We start from the raw sequence: 24021 nt of genomic DNA, 5'->3' as shown, positions 1-24021 counted from the left end.
GGACAGTAACATGTTAAGTGAAAGATTTGCTATGGTAGAGTTTTCATTTGAGGCTAGAACAGAAGCAGCTGTTAAAAAGTGATAATTAGCAGAGCATATACAATTTTGCATGTTAACTATAAGAATCAATTGGGGAAGGTTAGAAAATATTGGGAAAAGAGACTGGAAAGGTAATTTACCAAGGAGAAAAATGGAAAGGCATCTGTATGGCTCCCAGGTATGCAAACAAGTCCAGAAGGTTTCAAATTTGTGGTTGGAAGTGTGTGCATGGATATTTATATACCCAAGCAGACTTCAGAGAAAATTTCCTCAGATAGATAGCAAATGCTGGATGTGTGATGGGAAAGGTAAAGGTAATTGTTAGGCTCTTGGATGTAATGAAATGGCAGATTTTAAAAATTCCCTACAGAGCATTTTGTCAGAAATGTTGGAGGAGCAAATTGTTCTAAGGACATGATACTTGAGATAGACGCAGGCTCTGAATTGTCCAGACATAGTAAGACCTTTGTAAGATTACTGCTGCTGGCCGCCAAAATAAAGGAATTACTAGAAATCTAAACCATCTGTAACTGAAATACTGAATATTGTAAAGGCAATCAAAGAAATGGAGGTGGAAGTAATTAAAAAGGAAAGAGCAAATTATGTAGAAGTAAATGGAATCTGTGAGATCAATGCATGCAGAATAATGATCAAAAGAAGGAGTGAGATTTAAGGAATGGAAGGAAGTGGACAATTTATTTAATGTTGCAGTGAATGGTAATTCTTAAAAACAAAACTTGTATACTACATTAGTAGAAAAAATACAATGGATTGTTTTCTTTTATTTTAATGCATGTGTGCCTCTGTCAATATATAATTGTAATTTAGTAGAGATGTTTATAAAATAAACTGGATCAAACTAAATACAAGCACAACTAAGCCAAAAAACTGGCAAAGCCTAACATAAAACATCACACTACTACTATACATAAAAAGTCAGTTGGCATGCTGACATTGGCAGAAGGAAACACAAAAAGACTTAAAGGTACTTCAGAGCTGGAATAACAATGAGCTAAAACCATGATCCTGATCAGCAGACAGCTAATGCAATTGCCACATCTTTATTGAAACCAATGGAAAAATTAAGGCTAGTATGCATAGTAAATGGCACTCCAGTACAGTTCTGCATATAATATACCAAGGAAGAACCATGAATCCAGGACGCTGAATGCTATTAAAACCACTCCATCTTTAATGACAAAAAATGTTTTAGCGCTTTCATCTCTAAAATAGAGACTTCATCAGAAACATTACATCCTATTAGACATCAATCTTTATAGTATACCTAATTAGATGACATCACTAAAACAATTAAGTATTTAAAACATTTAAAGAAGTAAATGACATGAAAACCAACTTGGAATACTTCCACAAAAAGAACAATATAGATGTAAAAAAAACAATGGCTTAATGGGTCCAGTGTAAAATTAATTTATATAGATGCTCCTTATGTCCTAAAATGTAAAAAACATTTAAATATATTCATTGAATACATATATGTGTATAGAAAAGTTTTTTGTACAGATTACAATAAAAATATGTAAATATACACATTTATATGAATAAATATATCTGAAGCAAATCTAAATATGTAAAACTGCTTTTAGTTAAAATTTATAATTAAATAAAACCATAAATGTTGAACTGAAATAATATGTATACTTAAAATATTGTGAAAAATAGATTATATTAAATATAAATCCTATAAATTATTTGATCTTTCTACTAAGAAAGGAAGCAAGGAGACTGTTTCATTAAGACCAGGGGGGTACATAGAAGCCAGTCTGAACTGCCACTGGCTTTCTTTCTTTTTCAATACATTCTTCCAGTCTCCTCCCCTGGTATCAACTTTAACCATATCAAGTATACCGAACACAAATTTATCAACTCCATCACATATTGCACTATGTTTGTAAAGTGCATTAGTATTTTTACAACATCTCATTTCATAAAGATGTTCATATATTCTATTCTTTAAAAGGCGTTCTGTCTTCCCAACATAGAAATATTTGCATGTATTACATATAGCAACAGTTCTGCATATACCAATAAGCTGCATTTCTCTGAAATGCCATTTACTGATTCTAGTCATTTACATTCCCAAAAGGGCAACATCTCATGGCTTGGGAACTTGCATTACTATAAATCACTCCATTCTGCAGCTGGAATAGCTACAAAGCAGGGCAAGAATGCCAGGCACACTTACATCTTTGGATCTCTGCCATACCTAGTGCTTGTCTAGTTTGGGCATCTATGAATCAGATACTTTACAAATCCTTTGCCTGGGCAACATGCCAGGATAGTCATTTACACAGACCTCTCTTATGGCTACCATATTGGCGTGTGATACTCTGAACCTCAATGTCTAAAGTGTATGTTTTCAGTTGTAGGCAGCAAGGAGGAGCTGTGAATTGGAATGGTCTTGCAAAGTATGCAAGACATGTGCTCATATTCCATACTTCCAACCACTATGATTACCTGCTTAATTCTGACCTAAAAATGGAAAGAAGGAATGAATAGAAAGGTTGAGATCTGGTTTGAGTAAGAAATGAAATATCTTATATTACAGGACTGGGATTATGGCCTGGTTTGAGTAATAAATTAAATGTATTGCATGGTGAGATTGCAGAACTCAGTTTGGGACTTGTAGCTTTACTAGTTTTTCTAGAAAGCATTCCTTAAAACTATAGTACACACAATGTCTACACTTTTTCTACATGTCTGTCTACCTATAGCAGTATCTGTCTGTCTGTAGTAGTACTTCAGATCACTGAATGTGAAGCTTATCAATGGGTGGTAAGCTGTTCAGATCTGTCAGCATCATACTTTATTGATCTGTGGTTGTAGTCAGTACTCAGCATGTTATCAGGGGCAAGGGTGGTAGGTTAGAAGGTTAGTAATATTTTTTTACTGTAGAAATTGAGATTGGTTTGAGTGCAAATATTTCTGAGGCTAACAAGGGAGTTGAGGAACATTTGTCTGCCTGTGCTAAGTGTTTAATAAGAGAGGTTATAGTCTATATGGAGTGGGTATTGAATTCACTGGCTATGCTGTCAGTTTGGTTAGATGAAGTAGGTATAGAATGTGTTGATGATTGTAGTCCAAAAAGCTTTGAGGGTATTATTTACTGCCTGTATATAAATGTAGAAGTTTTTTCTTTTATTAGTTTTGACTTGATTTTTAGTGGAGTTTATGAGATGTTTTAGTGTTGATAGGTAGCTATGGTTTTAACTTGCTTCCATTTATTCAAGGCTGTATTTTTCTTTTTTTCATGAGCAATTTAATACTTTTTGTGAACCAGAGTGCTGGGTTCGATTTAATTCTTTTGTTTCTTAGTGGGGCTAGTTTTGTTTACTATGTTAAGGAAAACTGAGTTGAACAGAGCTACAGCTTCTGTAAGTGGAAGGGTTTGAGGCACTCACCAGTTGACTGATTTTAGTTCTACAATGAATTTCTCCTTACTAAAGGAGGAGAGGTTACGAGCAACATTGTACTTGTGCTGCTTTTGGTTTGGTTTATGGTGCCTTATTGTAAAGATGGGTATATGATCACTTAAGGTATCGGATGAGGAACCTGTAGAAAGGATTTTGCATGGGATGTTAGAGAAATCTAGTCAAATGTAGAGGCTGTGCTACAGTTTTTGCTGTAGCCTGTGGGAGAGTAAATAAGCTAAGTGGGAGTGTTACTGTCAGTAGTTTGCTAATCAGTATTCAGGTTTCCTAAACGATTGTCTCAACTGAGCTGTTGCTTGATGCCCAAGAGAAAAAAATCTTCAAGAGTATGTTATTTCCTGGGTGAAAGTAAACTCCTATAATGCAAAGTCTTTTATGAACATTAATTTGCAAGGATGATATAATTATTTCAGCAATGAATAGTGGGGGTAGGCCTATAACCTAGAGAAGTTTAAAACGTTCTTATAGATTATGGCCACCTCATCTGCCTTTTTTGGATTCTGTTCATTCATAAGGGGTTATATCCCTGTGAAGATTTCTTCATCTTTTATTTCTTGTTGAAGACAAGTTTCTGTGGCCATTAGTATTTATGGGGAGTGTTAGTTTACCCAGGTAAGTACATCTGTAAGTTTGTTTCTTATACTTCTAAGGTTAGCTCTGTATAGGTAGAGACCATATGGCTTTGAGGGATGACTGTTTTGTGATTTGCCAGACTGGTTATTTTGTTGAGAGGTTGCATGACTTGGGTTAGGATAGATGTCACCACATGTTTTCAAGTGTAGCAGGGAGTATATATGAGGGTGTTTGAATGTTAGCTTTGGTCTAGGGAAAGGCTTGTTGACTGTGTTATTGTGTGTGGAATACTTTATTTTAAAGAGATGGACAGTAGCAGAGGAGAAGAGACTAAGGACTGTTAATAGTTGGAGATGTGTAGTGTTTGGGAGATGATTGGCATGGATATGATGATTTGTATATAGGCGTAGGTGTTGGTAAGATTTAAGGTAGGCATCAGTTATGACAGATAATAGTACAATTCTGTAGACTAGTAGCATTGTAGATGTGGACTAATTAAAACAAAATTGAAGGAGATGAGAGAAGAGTGAATGTGAAGAGTAAAAAGAAAGTAGATGTTAAAACTAGGGAGTAGTTAGAAAGGGGTGATGTGAAGGTAAGAGAAAAATATTCAGACCAGGGAGTAGATTGATGGTATACATATATATATATATATATATATATATATATATATATATAATATATATACACACGCACACACACACACACACACACACACACACACACACACACACACACACACACACACACATACAAACACATATGGCTACACATAGACTACTAAACAGAAGTAAGCCTCTAGCATGAATACAGACTCATAAAACAGGATCAAACTGCTGAACTGCATGAGAAGCTTTTAGATAAAACTAGGAAATTGTTAAACCCTTGTTCCCTTAAAGCAATGAAAAACAAAAACCAGGAGGTGAAGCAGTCACAAATAGCACCAAAACTCCAGATCCAATGAATAGTTGAACGCAGCTTTATTTAAAATCAAGTAGCGTTTTCGCTGCTGTAACTACTGCAGCTTCTTTAGAACAAACATAAAAGTAAAACTAGCGCCAAAATTTAAATAATGATTCAGAGGTGTGGCCAACAACATCACTTCCTCAAGAGCGCTAAATACTTAAAATTTAACAATCGCTGAAAAAGTGTGAACAAAACATAATATTTGCATCAACATATCTCTGTGTCATAAAGACACTGTCACGACAATGATATTGGTAAAATCCACCTCAAAAAATAGGGTATTACATGCAAAATATAAATAATCTAACCTACAAATATTTCAAAGTAGGTTTTTTTGTATTTATTATATTTATAATTAAGAGGCTAATTATTACAGCAAATGTGACATTAAATTAAAACAAACTTTTAAAATGTTAATAATAATATGAAATATAGAAGGTATTATTGAAGAATGCCTGTCTCATATATCTATCTCATATAACTCTTTAACTTGAGAACCGCTGAAATGTTGCAGTTCTCATTAAGCCCTGGGACATTGAATGCATCAAGTCTTATTTGCCATTCCAGTTCACGAATTTCTAACATCAATGTAAGCGGGCCACATCTGATGTTAGGAGGCAGGTGATCAATGGCCATAAAATGAAATTTATGGCCAGGGTTGCGGGAAATGTGCTTAGATAAAGCACTGTCCATTTTGCCAGTTCTAATTGCATAAATGTGCTGGTAGATCCGCTCACGGAATTTCCGGTCGGTTTTACCTATATAGAATCCGGGACAACAATCACAAAAAGATGCATACACTACTGATCTGGTCTTGCAATTAATTTTATGATGAATAGTGTATCTTTTGTCTCTAATAATGAATGTTTCACTTGTTTTTACTAGTCCACACCAATTAAATGAACCACAAATAAAGGAGCCCTTATGTCTAGTAAAAGAATTGGAAGAATAGTTCTTTTGTAATATCTCTTTTATATTACATTTGCTGTAATAATTAGACTCTTAATTATAAATATAATAAATACAAAAAAACCTACTTTGAAATATTTGTAGGTTAGATTATTTATATTTTGCATGTAATACCCTATTTTTTGAGGTGAATTTACCAATATCATTGTCGTGACAGTGTCTTTATGACACAAAGATATGTTGATGCAAATATTATATATTATGTTTTGTTCATACTTTTTCAGCGATTGTTAAATTTTAAGTATTTAGCGCTCTTGAGGAAGTGATGTAGTTGGCCACACCTCTGAATCATTATTTAAATTTTGGCGCTAGTTTTACTTTTATGTTTGTTCTGAAGAAGCTGCAGTAGTTACAGCAGCAAAAACGCTACTTGATTTTAAATAAAGCTGCGTTCAACTATTCATTGGATTTGGAGTTTTGGTGCTATTTGTGACTGCTTCACCTCCTGGTTTTTGTTTTTCGTTGTTTGGATTTACCTTCACCAGTTTGACTTGTGTACATGGCTACAGGTGGTCCTAGTAGTCCCAGCACCCCGAACATCTTTGGAACTGACGATTCCATGACAGCTTCAGCTGACTTAGATGTCCGAGCATTATTGCTCGTTTTATCGCAAAGGATGGATTCCTTGCACTCATGTATGGACTGTATTGAAAACGCGAATAACCCCAGGGCTCAGTTTAACATGCAACCAGCCCAACGGAATTCGCAACCTGGCACGAATGTGCTTCCTGCATCAACGGTTTCGTTAGGTGATAGATCTATACCTAACGCTCAATGTACACAACCTTTGCTTACTCATATTGTGGATAATGTCCCCGTTAGATCTGTTGACCCTCGGCTTATCGGAGTTCCCTTGATTACAGAGTGGATCAGTAATTTGGAACCTTTTGCCTTTACACAAAGTGTTTCCACGGAGCGACCGGCTATGGGTACAACTGATGAATTTACAGATACCATCATGAATAATTTGAAATTATTGGATTCAAAATTATTGAAACTGAAAAAGTTACAATTGGAAGTTTCTTACGTCCAACAATGTGTAAATGAAAATATTATTCCGAAGAGTTTACGCAGTGCATTTGCACCTTCAGGTCTCGTCCTAGACCCTGCTTTTTTCTCTGACTTAAATGCCTTGTTTCAACAACAGGACTTACAGCTGTTAGAACTATTGATCAAACATTATAAAGTTAACATTGATAAACTTACTGGCGAGATTAATATACTGGATGAATCTATTAAAACTGACATTGATTTCTTGCATTATAAATACGATTACAATCGCATTTTTAACAGCATTGACTCTTTAATGCTGAAATTAAAACAAAATAAAACTAAGAAACTGTTAAGGGATAGAACAGCATATCAACAACGTCAAGCTTACCCTAAACTACAAGCTTCTAATTCATGAGAGGCTTCTTCTCGAAGGTCTGTAGGTGACCCCCTAGTTGGTAATGATCAGATGGTACTTCCCGATGATGACACCATAGGGGAAGACATCCAAGATGGTTCAAGTAATGGGCCGAGACGCAGTAAAAGAATAAAAGAAAAAAATTCTAATAATGGTGCGAATGGCTACCCGAACAATTCATTTAAGCACAATAGATCAAGAAAAAACAGTAATAATTTTTTAGGACCACAACCACAGAGGTACCACCAGAACAAGAAGAGAGTGTGGAATGTGTAAATACTTCGCACTCATCCGAAGTGATTCGTTCACCCAACTCTTCTAGTTTTGTTGAGGCTACCCGAGAGGATTACCCGCGAATCTTGTCCAACATGAAAGGTGACTTTAAAATTTATAATTTTTCGGAAACAACTTTAGATTCAGACCTGATTGAGTTGTTGAGCCTTGGGAATACCTTCATCCCGAGCAGGCACTGTAATTTGACTGAAACTATTGTGGACTTGAAATGCTTTGTCAGGAAACTCAATCTAGACCTTCTTTATAGTAATGATAGCAATGTTCCCTATGTTGGTCTAAAACTGTCCAGTGTATTTAACCCTCCCCTCCACACTGGGTTACTCACCTTTGAAAAAGCATGTGAAGTTGACCTGAGACATCTCTTTAGTCCTGGTAGATGTAATAATAATGGCTTATGTTTAACATAACCAAGGATCAAAGATTAGCTTTGAATCACCTTAGCCAGTTACCTGTCTGAGTCATTAAGCCTGACAAAGTGGGTGGATTGGTCATTCTTGATAACTTTGCTTATGTTGAAAAAATGTTGATTGTGTTAGACTCTCTGGCGTATAGCCTATCTTCTCTCAATGAGATGAATGTTACCTATAACAGAAATAGAGGTTACTATAGGGACCTGTTTCTGGCAGGTAAAATAGATATGGACACGTATAATTTCATAGACATTTCATTTCCGAAAGTTCCAGTCATGTTCGGGATCCCTAAGATCCATAAAGATCTAAAGAATCCCCCGATGAGAGCCTTGGTTGATGGTAGGTCTTCAATGACCCATCCTTGTGCTAGACTGATCGACAATATTCTTGCTAAATATATCACATTGATTCCTGTGGTATGCAAGGGCTCTTGGTCCTTCTTGAGTAGCATCAATAATATTGATTTTGATTCAATGAATAATTTTTTAACCATCGACGTGGTAGACCTCTACACTTCCATCCCACACCTGGAAGCCATTGAGTGGATAGGGTTATTGTTGAAGGACCTTGGGGCTTCACAGATCGACATTGAATTAGTGACAGAATTACTAGACATAGTTCTAAGTTCCAACTTTTTCATTTTTGATAAAAAATATTACCTCCAAAAACAAGGGGTTGCCATGGGTTCGCCCTGTGGCGCAAGTGTTGCAAATTTCTTCATGGCTTTTTGGGAAAAGAGGTTTATCTTAGACCATCCAGAATTTAAACACCATCTTATTTTTTACACAAGGTTTCTTGATGATATTTTTATATTGTTTCGTGCCGACGCCTTAGAGGCTGAAACCTTGGTCAGATATATAAATCAAACTACCTCTTTCCTAAAATTTACATACCACTTTTCCACTGATGAGATCGAATATTTGGATGTTAAATTAGTTAAAGATTTAACACAAGAGAAGTTATTTTCATCGGTTTTTAGAAAACCAACTTATTGTAATTCTTTATTACATTTTTCCAGCTCCCACCCGTACAAACAAAAACGTTCAATTATTAAAGGACAGGTGGTTAGAGCGGTGCGAATGTGCAGCACATATAACGCCTTCCAAAAGGAATGTAATTTCCTGAGAAGTTTATTTACCAACAGGGGGTACCCAGTAGCCCTTGTTGATACGATCATTGAAGAAGTAGACTTTAAAAGATCTACTGGCTTCTATAGGCCACTCTTGGACGAAAACACACAAATGAATACACCCAGTATGCTTCTTGATGGCGTAGGTGGTGGGAATGAGACAGAAATGTATAATATTTTAGATTTAAAAACGGAGAACTATAAGAAGACGAAATTCTCAACTAATTTTATCACGACCTTTAATATTGAGTCTAAACTGATTTGGACTTCAATCTGTAAGAACTGGCACTTCATCAGCAGTGACTCTTTCCTATTGGACAAATTGGGTGTTTGTCCAAGAGTGGTTTATAGAAGGGGTTCTACTATAAAAGAGATATTACAAAAGAACTATTCTTCCAATTCTTTTACTAGACATAAGGGCTCCTTTATTTGTGGTTCATGTAATTGGTGTGGACTAGTAAAAACAGGTGAAACATTCATTATTAGAGACAAAAGATACACTATTCATCATAAAATTAATTGCGAGACCAGATCAGTAGTGTATGCAGCTTTTTGTGATTGTTGTCCCGGATTCTATATAGGTAAAACCGACCGGAAATTCCGTGAGCGGATCTACCAGCACATTTATGCAATTAGAACTGGCAAAATGGACAGTGCTTTATCTAAGCACATTTCCCGCAACCCTGGCCATAAATTTCATTTTATGGCCATTGATCACCTGCCTCCTAACATCAGAGGTGGCCTGCTTACATTGATGTTAGAAATTCGTGAACTGGAATGGCAAATAAGACTTGATGCATTCAATGTCCCAGGGCTTAATGAGAACTGCAACATTTTAGCGGTTCTCAAGTTAAAGAGTTATATGAGATAGATATATGAGACAGGCATTCTTCAATAATACCTTCTATATTTCATATTATTATTATTAACATTTTAAAAGTTTGTTTTAATTTAATGTCACATTTGCTGTAATAATTAGCCTCTTAATTATAAATATAATAAATACAAAAAAACCTACTTTGAAATATTTGTAGGTTAGATTATTTATATTTTGCATGTAATACCCTATTTTTTGAGGTGGTTACCAATATCATTGTCGTGACAGTGTCTTTATGACAGAGATATGTTGATGCAAATATTATGTTTTGTTCATACTTTTTTAGCGATTGTTAAATTTTAAGTATTTAGCGCTCTTGAGGAAGTGATGTTGTTGGCCGCACCTCTGAATCATTATTTAAATTTTGGCGCTAGTTTTACTTTTATGTTTGTTCTGAAGAAGCTGCAGTAGTTACAACAGCGAAAACGCTACTTGATTTTAAATAAAGCTGCGTTCAACTATTCATTGGATTTGGAGTTTTGGTGCTATTTGCGACTGCTTCACCTCCTGGTTTTTGTTTTTCGTTGTTTGGATTTACCTTCACCAGTTTGACTTGTGTACATGGCTACAGGTGGTCCTAGTAGTCCCAGCACCCCGAACATCTTTGGAACTGACGATTCCATGACAGCTTCAGCTGACTTAGATGTCCGAGCATTATTGCTCGTTTTATCGCAAAGGATGGATTCCTTGCACTCATGTATGGACTGTATTGAAAACGCGAATAACCCCAGGGCTCAGTTTAACATGCAACCAGCCCAACAGAATTCGCAACCTGGCACGAATGTGCTTCCTGCATCAACGGTTTCATTAGGTGATAGATCTATACCTAACGCTCAATGTACACAACCTTTGCTTACTCATATTGTGGATAATGTCCCCGTTAGATCTGTTGACCCTCGGCTTATCGGAGTTCCCTTGATTACAGAGTGGATCAGTAATTTGGAACCTTTTGCCTTTACACAAAGTGTTTCCACGGAGCGACCGGCTATGGGTACAACTGATGAATTTACAGATACCATCATGAATAATTTGAAATTATTGGATTCAAAATTATTGAAACTGAAAAAGTTACAATTGGAAGTTTCTTACGTCCAACAATGTGTAAATGAAAATATTATTCCGAAGAGTTTACGCAGTGCATTTGCACCTTCAGGTCTCGTCCTAGACCCTGCTTTTTTCTCTGACTTAAATGCCTTGTTTCAACAACAGGACTTACAGCTGTTAGAACTATTGATCAAACATTATAAAGTTAACATTGATAAACTTACTGGCGAGATTAATATACTGGATGAATCTATTAAAACTGACATTGATTTCTTGCATTATAAATACGATTACAATCGCATTTTTAACAGCATTGACTCTTTAATGCTGAAATTAAAACAAAATAAAACTAAGAAACTGTTAAGGGATAGAACAGCATATCAACAACGTCAAGCTTACCCTAAACTACAAGCTTCTAATTCATGAGAGGCTTCTTCTCGAAGGTCTGTAGGTGACCCCCTAGTTGGTAATGATCAGATGGTACTTCCCGATGATGACACCATAGGGGAAGACATCCAAGATGGTTCAAGTAATGGGCCGAGACGCAGTAAAAGAATAAAAGAAAAAAATTCTAATAATGGTGCGAATGGCTACCCGAACAATTCATTTAAGCACAATAGATCAAGAAAAAACAGTAATAATTTTTTAGGACCACAACCACAGAGGTACCACCAGAACAAGAAGAGAGTGTGGAATGTGTAAATACTTCGCACTCATCCGAAGTGATTCGTTCACCCAACTCTTCTAGTTTTGTTGAGGCTACCCGAGAGGATTACCCGCGAATCTTGTCCAACATGAAAGGTGACTTTAAAATTTATAATTTTTCGGAAACAACTTTAGATTCAGACCTGATTGAGTTGTTGAGCCTTGGGAATACCTTCATCCCGAGCAGGCACTGTAATTTGACTGAAACTATTGTGGACTTGAAATGCTTTGTCAGGAAACTCAATCTAGACCTTCTTTATAGTAATGATAGCAATGTTCCCTATGTTGGTCTAAAACTGTCCAGTGTATTTAACCCTCCCCTCCACACTGGGTTACTCACCTTTGAAAAAGCATGTGAAGTTGACCTGAGACATCTCTTTAGTCCTGGTAGATGTAATAATAATTCGCTTATGTTTAACATAACCAAGGATCAAAGATTAGCTTTGAATCACCTTAGCCAGTTACCTGTCTGAGTCATTAAGCCTGACAAAGTGGGTGGATTGGTCATTCTTGATAACTTTGCTTATGTTGAAAAAATGTTGATTGTGTTAGACTCTCTGGCGTATAGCCTATCTTCTCTCAATGAGATGAATGTTACCTATAACAGAAATAGAGGTTACTATAGGGACCTGTTTCTGGCAGGTAAAATAGATATGGACACGTATAATTTCATAGACATTTCATTTCCGAAAGTTCCAGTCATGTTCGGGATCCCTAAGATCCATAAAGATCTAAAGAATCCCCCGATGAGAGCCTTGGTTGATGGTAGGTCTTCAATGACCCATCCTTGTGCTAGACTGATCGACAATATTCTTGCTAAATATATCACATTGATTCCTGTGGTATGCAAGGACTCTTGGTCCTTCTTGAGTAGCATCAATAATATTGATTTTGATTCAATGAATAATTTTTTAACCATCGACGTGGTAGACCTCTACACTTCCATCCCACACCTGGAAGCCATTGAGTGGATAGGGTTATTGTTGAAGGACCTTGGGGCTTCACAGATCGACATTGAATTAGTGACAGAATTACTAGACATAGTTCTAAGTTCCAACTTTTTCATTTTTGATAAAAAATATTACCTCCAAAAACAAGGGGTTGCCATGGGTTCGCCCTGTGGCAAGTGTTCGCGAATTTCTTCATGGCTTTTTGGGAAAAGAGGTTTATCTTAGACCATCCAGAATTTAAACACCATCTTATTTTTTACACAAGGTTTCTTGATGATATTTTTATATTGTTTCGTGCCGACGCCTTAGAGGCTGAAACCTTGGTCAGATATATAAATCAAACTACCTCTTTCCTAAAATTTACATACCACTTTTCCACTGATGAGATCGAATATTTGGATGTTAAATTAGTTAAAGATTTAACACAAGAGAAGTTATTTTCATCGGTTTTTAGAAAACCAACTTATTGTAATTCTTTATTACATTTTTCCAGCTCCCACCCGTACAAACAAAAACGTTCAATTATTAAAGGACAGGTGGTTAGAGCGGTGCGAATGTGCAGCACATATAACGCCTTCCAAAAGGAATGTAATTTCCTGAGAAGTTTATTTACCAACAGGGGGTACCCAGTAGCCCTTGTTGATACGATCATTGAAGAAGTAGACTTTAAAAGATCTACTGGCTTCTATAGGCCACTCTTGGACGAAAACACACAAATGAATACACCCAGTATGCTTCTTGATGGCGTAGGTGGTGGGAATGAGACAGAAATGTATAATATTTTAGATTTAAAAACGGAGAACTATAAGAAGACGAAATTCTCAACTAATTTTATCACGACCTTTAATATTGAGTCTAAACTGATTTGGACTTCAATCTGTAAGAACTGGCACTTCATCAGCAGTGACTCTTTCCTATTGGACAAATTGGGTGTTTGTCCAAGAGTGGTTTATAGAAGGGTTCTCCTATAAAAGAGATATTACAAAAGAACTATTCTTCCAATTCTTTTACTAGACATAAGGGCTCCTTTATTTGTGGTTCATGTAATTGGTGTGGACTAGTAAAAACAGGTGAAACATTCATTATTAGAGACAAAAGATACACTATTCATCATAAAATTAATTGCGAGACCAGATCAGTAGTGTATGCAGCTTTTTGTGATTGTTGTCCCGGATTCTATATAGGTAAAACCGACCGGAAATTCCGTGAGCGGATCTACCAGCACATTTATGCAATTAGAACTGGCAAAATGGACAGTGCTTTATCTAAGCACATTTCCATAACCCTGGCCATAAATTTCATTTTATGGCCATTGATCACCTGCCTCCTAACATCAGAGGTGGCCTGCTTACATTGATGTTAGAAATTCGTGAACTGGAATGGCAAATAAGACTTGATGCATTCAATGTCCCAGGGCTTAATGAGAACTGCAACATTTTAGCGGTTCTCAAGTTAAAGAGTTATATGAGATAGATATATGAGACAGGCATTCTTCAATAATACCTTCTATATTTCATATTATTATTATTAACATTTTAAAAGTTTGTTTTAATTTAATGTCACATTTGCTGTAATAATTAGCCTCTTAATTATAAATATAATAAATACAAAAAAACCTACTTTGAAATATTTGTAGGTTAGATTATTTATATTTTGCATGTAATACCCTATTTTTTGAGGTGGTTACCAATATCATTGTCGTGACAGTGTCTTTATGACACAGAGATATGTTGATGCAAATATTATGTTTTGTTCATACTTTTTTAGCGATTGTTAAATTTTAAGTATTTAGCGCTCTTGAGGAAGTGATGTTGTTGGCCGCACCTCTGAATCATTATTTAAATTTTGGCACTAGTTTTACTTTTATGTTTGTTCTGAAGAAGCTGCAGTAGTTACAACAGCGAAAACGCTACTTGATTTTAAATAAAGCTGCGTTCAACTATTCATTGGATTTGGAGTTTTGGTGCTATTTGCGACTGCTTCACCTCCTGGTTTTTGTTTTTCGTTGTTTGGATTTACCTTCACCAGTTTGACTTGTTCCCTTAAAGGGATTTTCTCTGGTCAAAGGATTCATTGTGGTAGTAAAAGGGTTACCTGTGTAAGAGAAAAATTAAGGAAGTCAATTGGAATGTAGGGGAAGGGTAGAATAGGAAAAAGAGGGTGGTTTAGCTTAAGTTCTGGATTGTTAGAGATGTGAGGAAATGTGGGTTATGTGTGTGACATTATGAGGTGTGGGAAATAAGTGGAGGCCTGGGTGGAGGCCAGGTTCTTTAACTGTAATGAAAACTGGGGGTGGCTGGAGGATTGGGGTGGGGGAGCATAGCAGGCGACAGCTCCCATGCCAGCAGGGGTTAATAAATGTGAATGTGCTCAGTGTGAAGACTGAAGCTTTGAGTTTTCACACAGGTAACAGTTATACATGTTTCTTTTGCCTTTAAAATGTGTTTAAAATAAAAGTCACTGCTTTACAAAATGCTTCTTAAAACAGAGTAGATTTTTATTTCTGCAACAAGAGAAAGGCACTGCAATTTAAATTGTAAAGCTGTATTAATATCTCAGTTTACTGTGGGGCTGGATCATGGATTACACATAGGTGATGTGGAAGGAATTAAAAGGCTAGCCATTCTGGAAGCAAGCATGCAGGAGGTAATCATTGATGGAGGCAAGTTGGATCATGGATGCACATAGGTAATGTGGTAGGAATTAAAGGCTAGACGTTCTAGAAGTAAGCATGCAGGACTCTGTCCCTGTATGTAACACTACAGAACACACGTTTATACTTGGTGTTTTACAGTTATGTGCTTCTCACATATGATTTTCACATGCTCTGCCTCTACTGAAGCACTTGGTAAGTTAAGATATGGGAGGTGTGTGGAATTAAATGAGTCCACTTTCCTTTCAGCTGTGTATGAGAGGTCCCACTTACAGTAGTGAGAGAGCTAGTCTGGGCAAACCAATAGTAATAACCATGACAGTACAGTGAAAAACAGAGGTAGCAGGCACATATATATATGCATACATATGTGTGTGTGTGTATATATATATATATATATATATATATATATATATATATATATATATATATATATATATATAGACATAGATATATTTGTGTGTGTGTGTGTGTGTGTATATATATATATATATATATATATATATATATATATGTGTGTGTGTGTGTGTGTGTGTGTGTGTGTGTGTGTGTAATATGTATATATATATATATATATATATATATATATATATACACACATATATATATATATATATATATATATATATATGTGTGTGTGTGTGTGTGTGTGTGTGTGTGCATGGCAACACACAGACATATGATTACTGACCGACTGTTAAAATAGGACCACCTTGCTGAGCTGCATAAGAAGCTTTCAGACAAAACTAAGGAACTGTTAAACCCTTGTTCCCATACAGAGATTTGCTCTGGTCAAAGAGTTCATTGTGGCAGTAAAGGGGTTGCATTTAGAGAGTGATAAAAACTCTTTTGTCTCTACAAGGATTTGTTTGGAAAAGAATAACTATGACAAGGGGTTTAGAAGCAAGTGCAGCTTTTTTGATAAAGGCAAAACCTTTGTTTACTGAGCTGTAGATGCTAATTTCTATGCAAAAATGAAACAAAGCCTTTGTAAACTAAGATATGTAGCTAAAAGAACTAGCCCCTAAAGGAATTGGCTTGAAAAGTGCCCTGCTGTCTAACAGGGGATTTGCTACAAGCCTAAATGGACCTGGAGGATGGTGATGCATACAACTACCAGAAACAGAAACAGTAACTGATTAGGGCAGAAGCTTCAACTGACATTCATTAAGTTTTACAACTTGACTTTCAGTACAGATAGACCAGTAAGATTACAAATGGCTGACTTAATACATATTTCAGACTGTGGGTAAATATTTATATAAACAAGTAAATTCTAAAAATCTTTGCCGCAGTTAAGTTTTAAAAAGGGGTCCCTAGCAACTTAAGAAAGTATTTCAGAGTAATCATAAATCATCTGAACAGCTAGTTGTTGTAGTAGAACATTGGTTATTATCAGAAACTGCAAACCCTAACTGAGACCTACTTGCACCAAAGGCTGATAATATGTATTTAATTAAGTATGTTTTTTTGCCTGCACATAGAGCAAAAAATGCAGTTTAACTTGTTTGCAAAATGGCACATGGCAAAATACTTCACAGATGCTGACAGCAGTATTATGCTATATAAACTGTTAATGCATTTGAACAACCTGTGCCTGAATATTGCCTTAAAAAATGCTATTTATTTTAGTTGGTCTTTTTACTGGTACAGCTCCTGTAAGAAACCCAGTATTTTTCTAATATTGAAAGTCACCCTTCAGGGACTGCTCTTTTTAACTGTTCCTAGGTTCATAGGAAATTACTAGGCTAGTAGCCCTAGAGCCTTTAAAAGCCTAGCCATGATAATCCCAAGTATCTCCATTTGTTCTTTTTGGGTAGTTCGCAGAACAAATTTATGAACAGATAGATCTGTGATCAGCACCAGCTACCCCTGTCCATGAGCCATTTGACTTGCAGATGTGCAACATTTCCATCAGGGCAGGGTCAGAGATTGCCGTATACGCCAGGCATGAGTCACCTCTCATCAGCCCATACGATACAGAATAAAGCGACAGGGCTTTCAGCCTGACCACGAAGAATATCATTTGCTGTCCCTGTAGTTTCTTAGTGAGAAACCTCTGAGGTCTCTCCAGCTGCTGCAGATGTCTGGTGAGGTACCTGCTAAAGGGTGCATTGTTAGTGGTCTGATGAGGGTCTAGTACATTGGAGTTATAATGTCCATTGACCTGGAAGCTATACCCTTGCTTATGAAATATGCCACATAGAAGGCTTTCCTTACCACTGTGGAACTTGGTAGTCAAAGTTCAGATTGCTATCAACCTGTGTTCCCAAGTGTTATGCCAGTGGGTTGTAACTCAGGGGAGTACAGTCAATACTGTAATCTGTAGGGAATTCCATTTTGCGAAAGGGAATAATAATGCATTTTTTTTGCATATAAGTTTAGACCATGGCTTTGACATAAATTGTTCATTTGTGTTAGCCCTTCTTGTAATGAGTTGACATCACTGCAGGACTCCGTGTTTGCTTCTGGTTTCCAATCATCAGTGAACATGGTGAGCCAGAAATCGTCTACTTTGGCCTGGACTTCTGAGAAATAGAAACCAAACAGAAAGGGGCCCAGCACAGACCCCTGTGGTACTCTACTGGTGATGGGTCTTCTGGTGAAGGTGGAGTCACCAATTAGCTATGGTTAATTTTGGGGCTATTTTAGAGAAAAAAATGTACTGCTTGTGTAAACTTTGTGTATTCTTAAAAAAGATTTGTATCAGTAAGTGTTTTATTTGGATAGGACATTAGCAGCCTCCAAACACTTGATCTCACACAGTTTGGCTTCATCAAGGGGAGGTCATGTCTGCTAAATTTGGTTGACTTCCCTGAGACAGTCACCAAAGTCATGTACGAGGGGAAGATGGTGCACACCACTTACCTTGACCTGGCCAAACCTTTGACACTATTTCCCACTTGGAGATAATAGATAAACTCTCTCAACTAGGCATCAATCTATATGCGACTGATGGGCAGCAAACTGGCTCACTGATAGAACCCACATAATCACAATAGGAGAAGCCACCTCAAGCAGTAGACCCGTAATAAGTGGTGTACCCCAGGGTTCGGTCTTGGGGCCACTGGGACTCTGTTATACTTTTCTGAGGTGCAGGACAAAACCAGTGGGCCATGGCTGACCAAGTTTTCAGATGACTGCAAGCTGGGTGCTGTCATCAGTTTCCCTAGTGATGTGGACATCCTTCAAGAGCTCATTCAGACAAATGACTGGCGCCAGAAACATGTCCTCAAGATGAATACCAAAAAATGCATCATCCTCCTTTTTGGGGAGAGTGACGTCCCCACAAATTATTACATTAATAACAACATCCTAAGCATGCAATCAGTCATGAGGGATTTGGGCACCCAGGTTGATAGCAACCTGACTTTTGACCACCACGTTCCTTACATTGTTTGGAAAGCCTTCTACATGGCCCACCTCATAAGTAAGGGTATCTCATCCAGGGACAAGGAGATCATAACATCCCTGTATTCTTCCCTTATAAGGACCACTATTGAGTAAAATGCCCCTTTCAGCATGTACCTTGCAAAGCACATGCAGCAGCTAGAGAGACCACAGAGGTTCCTCACCAGGAGAATCCAGGGCCTTAAACATCTACCATACACAGATAGGCTAAAATCCCTATCCCAGTACTCAGTTTCATAAAGACTTCTCAGAGGTGACTTCTGTCTGGCATACAAGGCGATCATGGACCCCACCTCGATGGGACTCCTGCATATCCACAAGTCAAGCTCCATTTGAGTAACCTGCACGTTCGGCCTCAACCTGGTCTGTGACATCGACAAGACTTGTTGGGGTGACAGCTTTTTGTCCCAGAGACTCCCCCATCTATGTAGTAGACTCCCTGTCCACATCAAGCAGAGTATCTCTTTACCCCTTTTTAAGCGCAACCTGGATAACTGGATGAGAAACAGAAAATATACGCCTGGGATTCCTCCTGTGTCCCTGCTGGACAGAGGCATCAGGTAGTGATTTGCTTAAACATGGGCTAAACTCTTGGTTAGGCTTATAAGGGCCTAAAGGCCAATGGCTTAGTAACTCCTATGCTCCTATGATCCTATGTCAGTGCTTGTTTTAACAGTGTAACAACTCACCTGCCATTTTTTTCTGTTAGACTAAAATTAATGTGAAGGGGTTTTTAACAGGATTTTAGCATGCTGTTTATGCATTACTTTGTTTATGGGGCTGTGAATGTATATGAAGATGTATGTGTGCTGCTTATGAACACTATTTGACAGCTTACTTTCCAACTGATTTGTTCCAGAGAAGCTAGCACATCTGAAGCATCCTCCTCGGTCAAAGCATGGATACTTACCCACTCCTGTTTGTCCAACTTCAACTGTTCCTAGCAAAAAAAAAAAAAAAAACAACTTAAACATCCTTTCCAACTTTGTAGACTCAGTCAATACCTCAGCTGATGGTGGGTGAATCTACAGCGGCGAGCAATCATTCCTCAGACCACTCATTTACCTCTCTTGCTTCCCCTGATATAGTCCTTTCAGCCACCATGAACTAGGGGTCAGCCATGTTCTCTTCAGTTGTTCCAGTGTCCGAACCAATCATGGCAGAACCATTTTTTTCTAAGGCAGGGAGACATGCTGGGAGATGCTGTTTGATGTGGCCAGGAAAAGAGACTTCTTGATGGAGCAGAAGTCCCTTTTGTGAGCTTGTTATCAGTAATAGGTGTAAAGAAAAAACTAACGGTTAAACGTAGTTCATCTGAAGACATGGTGTCTATTAGAAAATATGATTTCCTTACCTTAGCTAAGAAGTAGTTATAGCCTGTTTGTTACTGCTGGTACTCAGAATGCTTTACTTGTAAAAGATGTCAGCAGAATCATTCCTGAGGAAGACATGTTAGCTGATTCTGACATAGTGGGGAATAGGTCTTCTTTTTAGACTCACAAGCCCAATTTTCTAATGTAAAGGAAACTTGGTCCTCACAATCTCCTTCGGATTAATTTTTTTTCTCGGACTATTGCCAGGATGTATGAGGTATATGAGGTCCTTTTATGGGAACAAATGGATGCTCTCCTGGATTGAAGGTATTGTGATATGTTACCAGTAGATATGCCTCATTCTACTCTGTTCCTCCATTAGTTGCAGCCTTAGAGGATTGATTTAATGCTGTCTCTAGCAATACTAACTCTCAGCCTTTGGTTCCCAAAAAAGCAGATAGGCTTTACAAAGTCTCTCAAACTAAAAAACATTTATTTTCCCACCTTAGGTCTTACCCTGCAGCCACATTCACATCTTTGCCAGCTGGGAACAGGCTCTTAATGTCCTCAAATCCTTCCCCTGTGGACAAGGAAGCGATGATTTTGGACAGATTTACTAAGAGAACTTTTTCTTCTTCTACTTTGGCATATAGAATTCTTAATTATCAGATTCATGTGTGGAAGTTTGTACTTTTTTGTACAGTTTGAGAGAATTAGCTATCCCACTTCTCCCTGAAGGTAGTGTTTGTCTGAAGTATGTTATTTCTAACATTTCTCAAGTATCTAAATATTCCTTAAGGAGTGTGGATAATTGTGCAGATACTGTGTCTTGGGCTACTACTACTGCTACAGTTTTGAGATAAGCCTGGGTTTGTAATAAAAAATGTTCTGATGAGGTAATGTTTGGAATCTTAAGCTCAGCTTTATATAAGGATGACCCAGTGTTGTCTATTTTTGTCCATTTCAGACATGGGGTGCTGGATTCAACAGGATTCGACCTCAGCACCGACTTCAAAGCTACTTCTGATCCAGAGCTCTGACTTCTCTCCTATCCAGCAAAGCTACCCAGTGCCAAAACCAGATGCTGGTTGAGCAAAGATAGTCCTGGGTGCTGTAATAATGTAATGTAGATCTAAATAGTCCTAACTAAATATGTGTATGCTGCTAACTGCACAAACTAGCTGCCCAATGAATAGCACAGGACTGAGGTAAAGTTCTGAGGTAGTTTTTATAGGGAAATTTCAACTTCTGGTGATTGCATATATACAAGGTACCAGTAACCACCGCTGCATGAAGAGCAATTTATTGTAAATGCGAGGATTATATACAATAAGAAAAAAAGCAAGTTTTACACTAATGATGCTCTAAAGCCAATCAGGTCAACAAACACAAAGAGCTTTCTACCATCAATTTTTTTTCCAAACACCTTTATTGAATTGTCAGTTGACATAGGCAAATTTACATTCATACCAGCAGCTATTTTGAGCTCAGATAGATGAAATCAGCCCTCTCCTGCACAAGAGTGTAGACTTTGACCGTGTTAATGTAGAATGACTGGTTGGAGCCCAGGTGTTAAGGAACCACAAACATATGCCTAATACTAGTTAAAAATCACTGGATACAATGTATTTAAATGCAGAACAGCAGCTCTTACAGCACTTAAAAAAACTTTTAAAGATGTGCAGAAAACAATAAATACATAATGAAAATAAAGCAAGTGCAAAATGATACCGAATTTTATTTTTCTTGCCAAGGATCCTCTTCAGATGTTTGCAAAATCTCTCAAAGTCTCTGGCATCATTGCCAAACAATGAGCAGTTTTGGATAAATGAGCCAAGACTTGTGCAAAGGCTTATATATGATTGGGAAAAAGCCAGTTTTACACTAACTGTGCTTTAAGGCCAATTGGGTAAGTACACAATGAGAGTTCTACTGGCAATTCCCAGTTCAGATAGATGAAATCAGCCCTCTCCTGCCACTAAAGAGTGCAGACTTTGACCCTGTTAATGTAACATGACTGATTTGGAGCCTAAGTGTTAAGGAATCACAAACAGATGCCTAATACTAGCCAAAAATCACTGGATACAATGTATTTAAATGCAGAACAGCAGCCCTTACAACACTTAGAAAATGCATCTTTTAAACTTTAAAGAAGTACAGAAAACAATAAATAGCACAGACATCTTTCACAGTATAATGTAAACAATTAAAGCAACTGATACTTAATTTTGTGTTGCCGAGGATGGCTTTGGATGTTTGCAAAATCTTTCAAAGTTTCTGGCATCTTCACCAAACATTGAGCAGCTCTGGATAAATGAGCTTGGTTTATTTAGTAGATGTGTCCCCACCACACCAGTCAAGTTTTAATGGCCACACTAAATTCCAGGGACAGTGATATATAGCTTTAAGGAATCAACAGTAATCCAGTCAGTAAGCAGATCAGTTCAATACAGTTCTAACTAGGCCCCTAATCATTAAAGTAGTTTCCCTCTCACTGAAATTATTCCTGACCCAGAGGCCTGTTACGTACTTTTAACAAGTCAGATTAAAGAAACAGAATATTTACTTACAAAGTGTCAAATAATTTACTTACAACAAGCCAGAAATTAACCAAATTAACCAAATGCAAAACAGATTTTAATTTTCTGTTTTGGAGATGGTGCTTAGTTTAGTGATTAGCAGAAGTTCAATCAGAAGCTACATGTCTTTGTTTAGAGCTTAGCAGAAGTGCTGTCACTACACCGATCAAGGCTTAATGGACATCATCTTCAGCCCCCTTTTTTCCATTTTCTACATGGGATTGAGGAATCGTATTAACTATTATCATCTCTCTCAATTCAATGCCACACTTCTGCCTTCTTCGACACTCATGCTTGACTGTCACAGATCTTCTTTCACACAATCCATCCAGCTCTTTGTTGGACATCCTTGTTTCCTCTTACCTTCTTCCTGTCTGTCCCAAATCTCCTTCACCAGATTGTCTTCTGTTTTTTTGCACATGTCCAAACCACCATAATCTGCTCTCTTTGATATTTTCTGCAGTTGGAGCTACTTTGTCTTCTGCTCTTATGTCCTCATTTCTTTGACTGTCCCACAGAGTACATCCTACCACCCTTCTCAGGCACTTCATTTCCATCACCTCTAGCTTCTTCATCTGCTCTGCCTTTAGTTCCCAGGTTTCTGTACCATACAGTAGTACTGGTCACACCACTGTCTTCTACACCTTACTTTTCAGCTTCTTTGGCATTCTTCTGTCATAGACTACACCTGACATTCTATGCCAGTTAACTGCAGCCCTTCTGATTCTAGCTTTGACCTCTTCATTCAGACTTCCCTTCTCCTCAACCACCCTTCCCAGATACTTGAAGCTATTTACCTGTTCAACTATTTTCCCTTCTATCTTAATTCCCAGCTTCTTCTGATTTCCCCAGTTTGCTGCCATTACCACTGTCTTATCTGTGCTTAGTTTCATTCCATGTGCCTTCAGTTTTGCATTCCATTGCTCTATACTTTGCTGGAGTTCTTGCTCAGAGTCTGCCTGTAATGCCACATCATCTGCATACAGTAAATCTGTTTGCTAATGTAGTCTATCACCAGTATGAACAGCAGTGGGTTCAGAGCTGAACCCTCATGTACACCCACTCCCACTGGGAACCCCTCTGTGAGGCCGAACACTGTTCGTACTCGAGTCATTGCGTTCTTGTACATGGCCTGCACTAATTTTTACCAATGTTTCTGGGACTTTGAACCACTGCAGTACTGCCCAGATCAACTTTCTTGGATCCTTGTCATCTGCTTTCTCCTAGTCTAGGAATGCCCAGTTGGACT

Source organism: Protopterus annectens, chromosome 1.part2 (assembly GCF_019279795.1).
Source record: "Protopterus annectens isolate FY-2018-M chromosome 1.part2, PAN1.0, whole genome shotgun sequence".
NCBI classification, from domain to species: domain Eukaryota; kingdom Metazoa; phylum Chordata; order Ceratodontiformes; family Protopteridae; genus Protopterus; species Protopterus annectens.
This window is presented reverse-complemented; position numbering follows the sequence as displayed.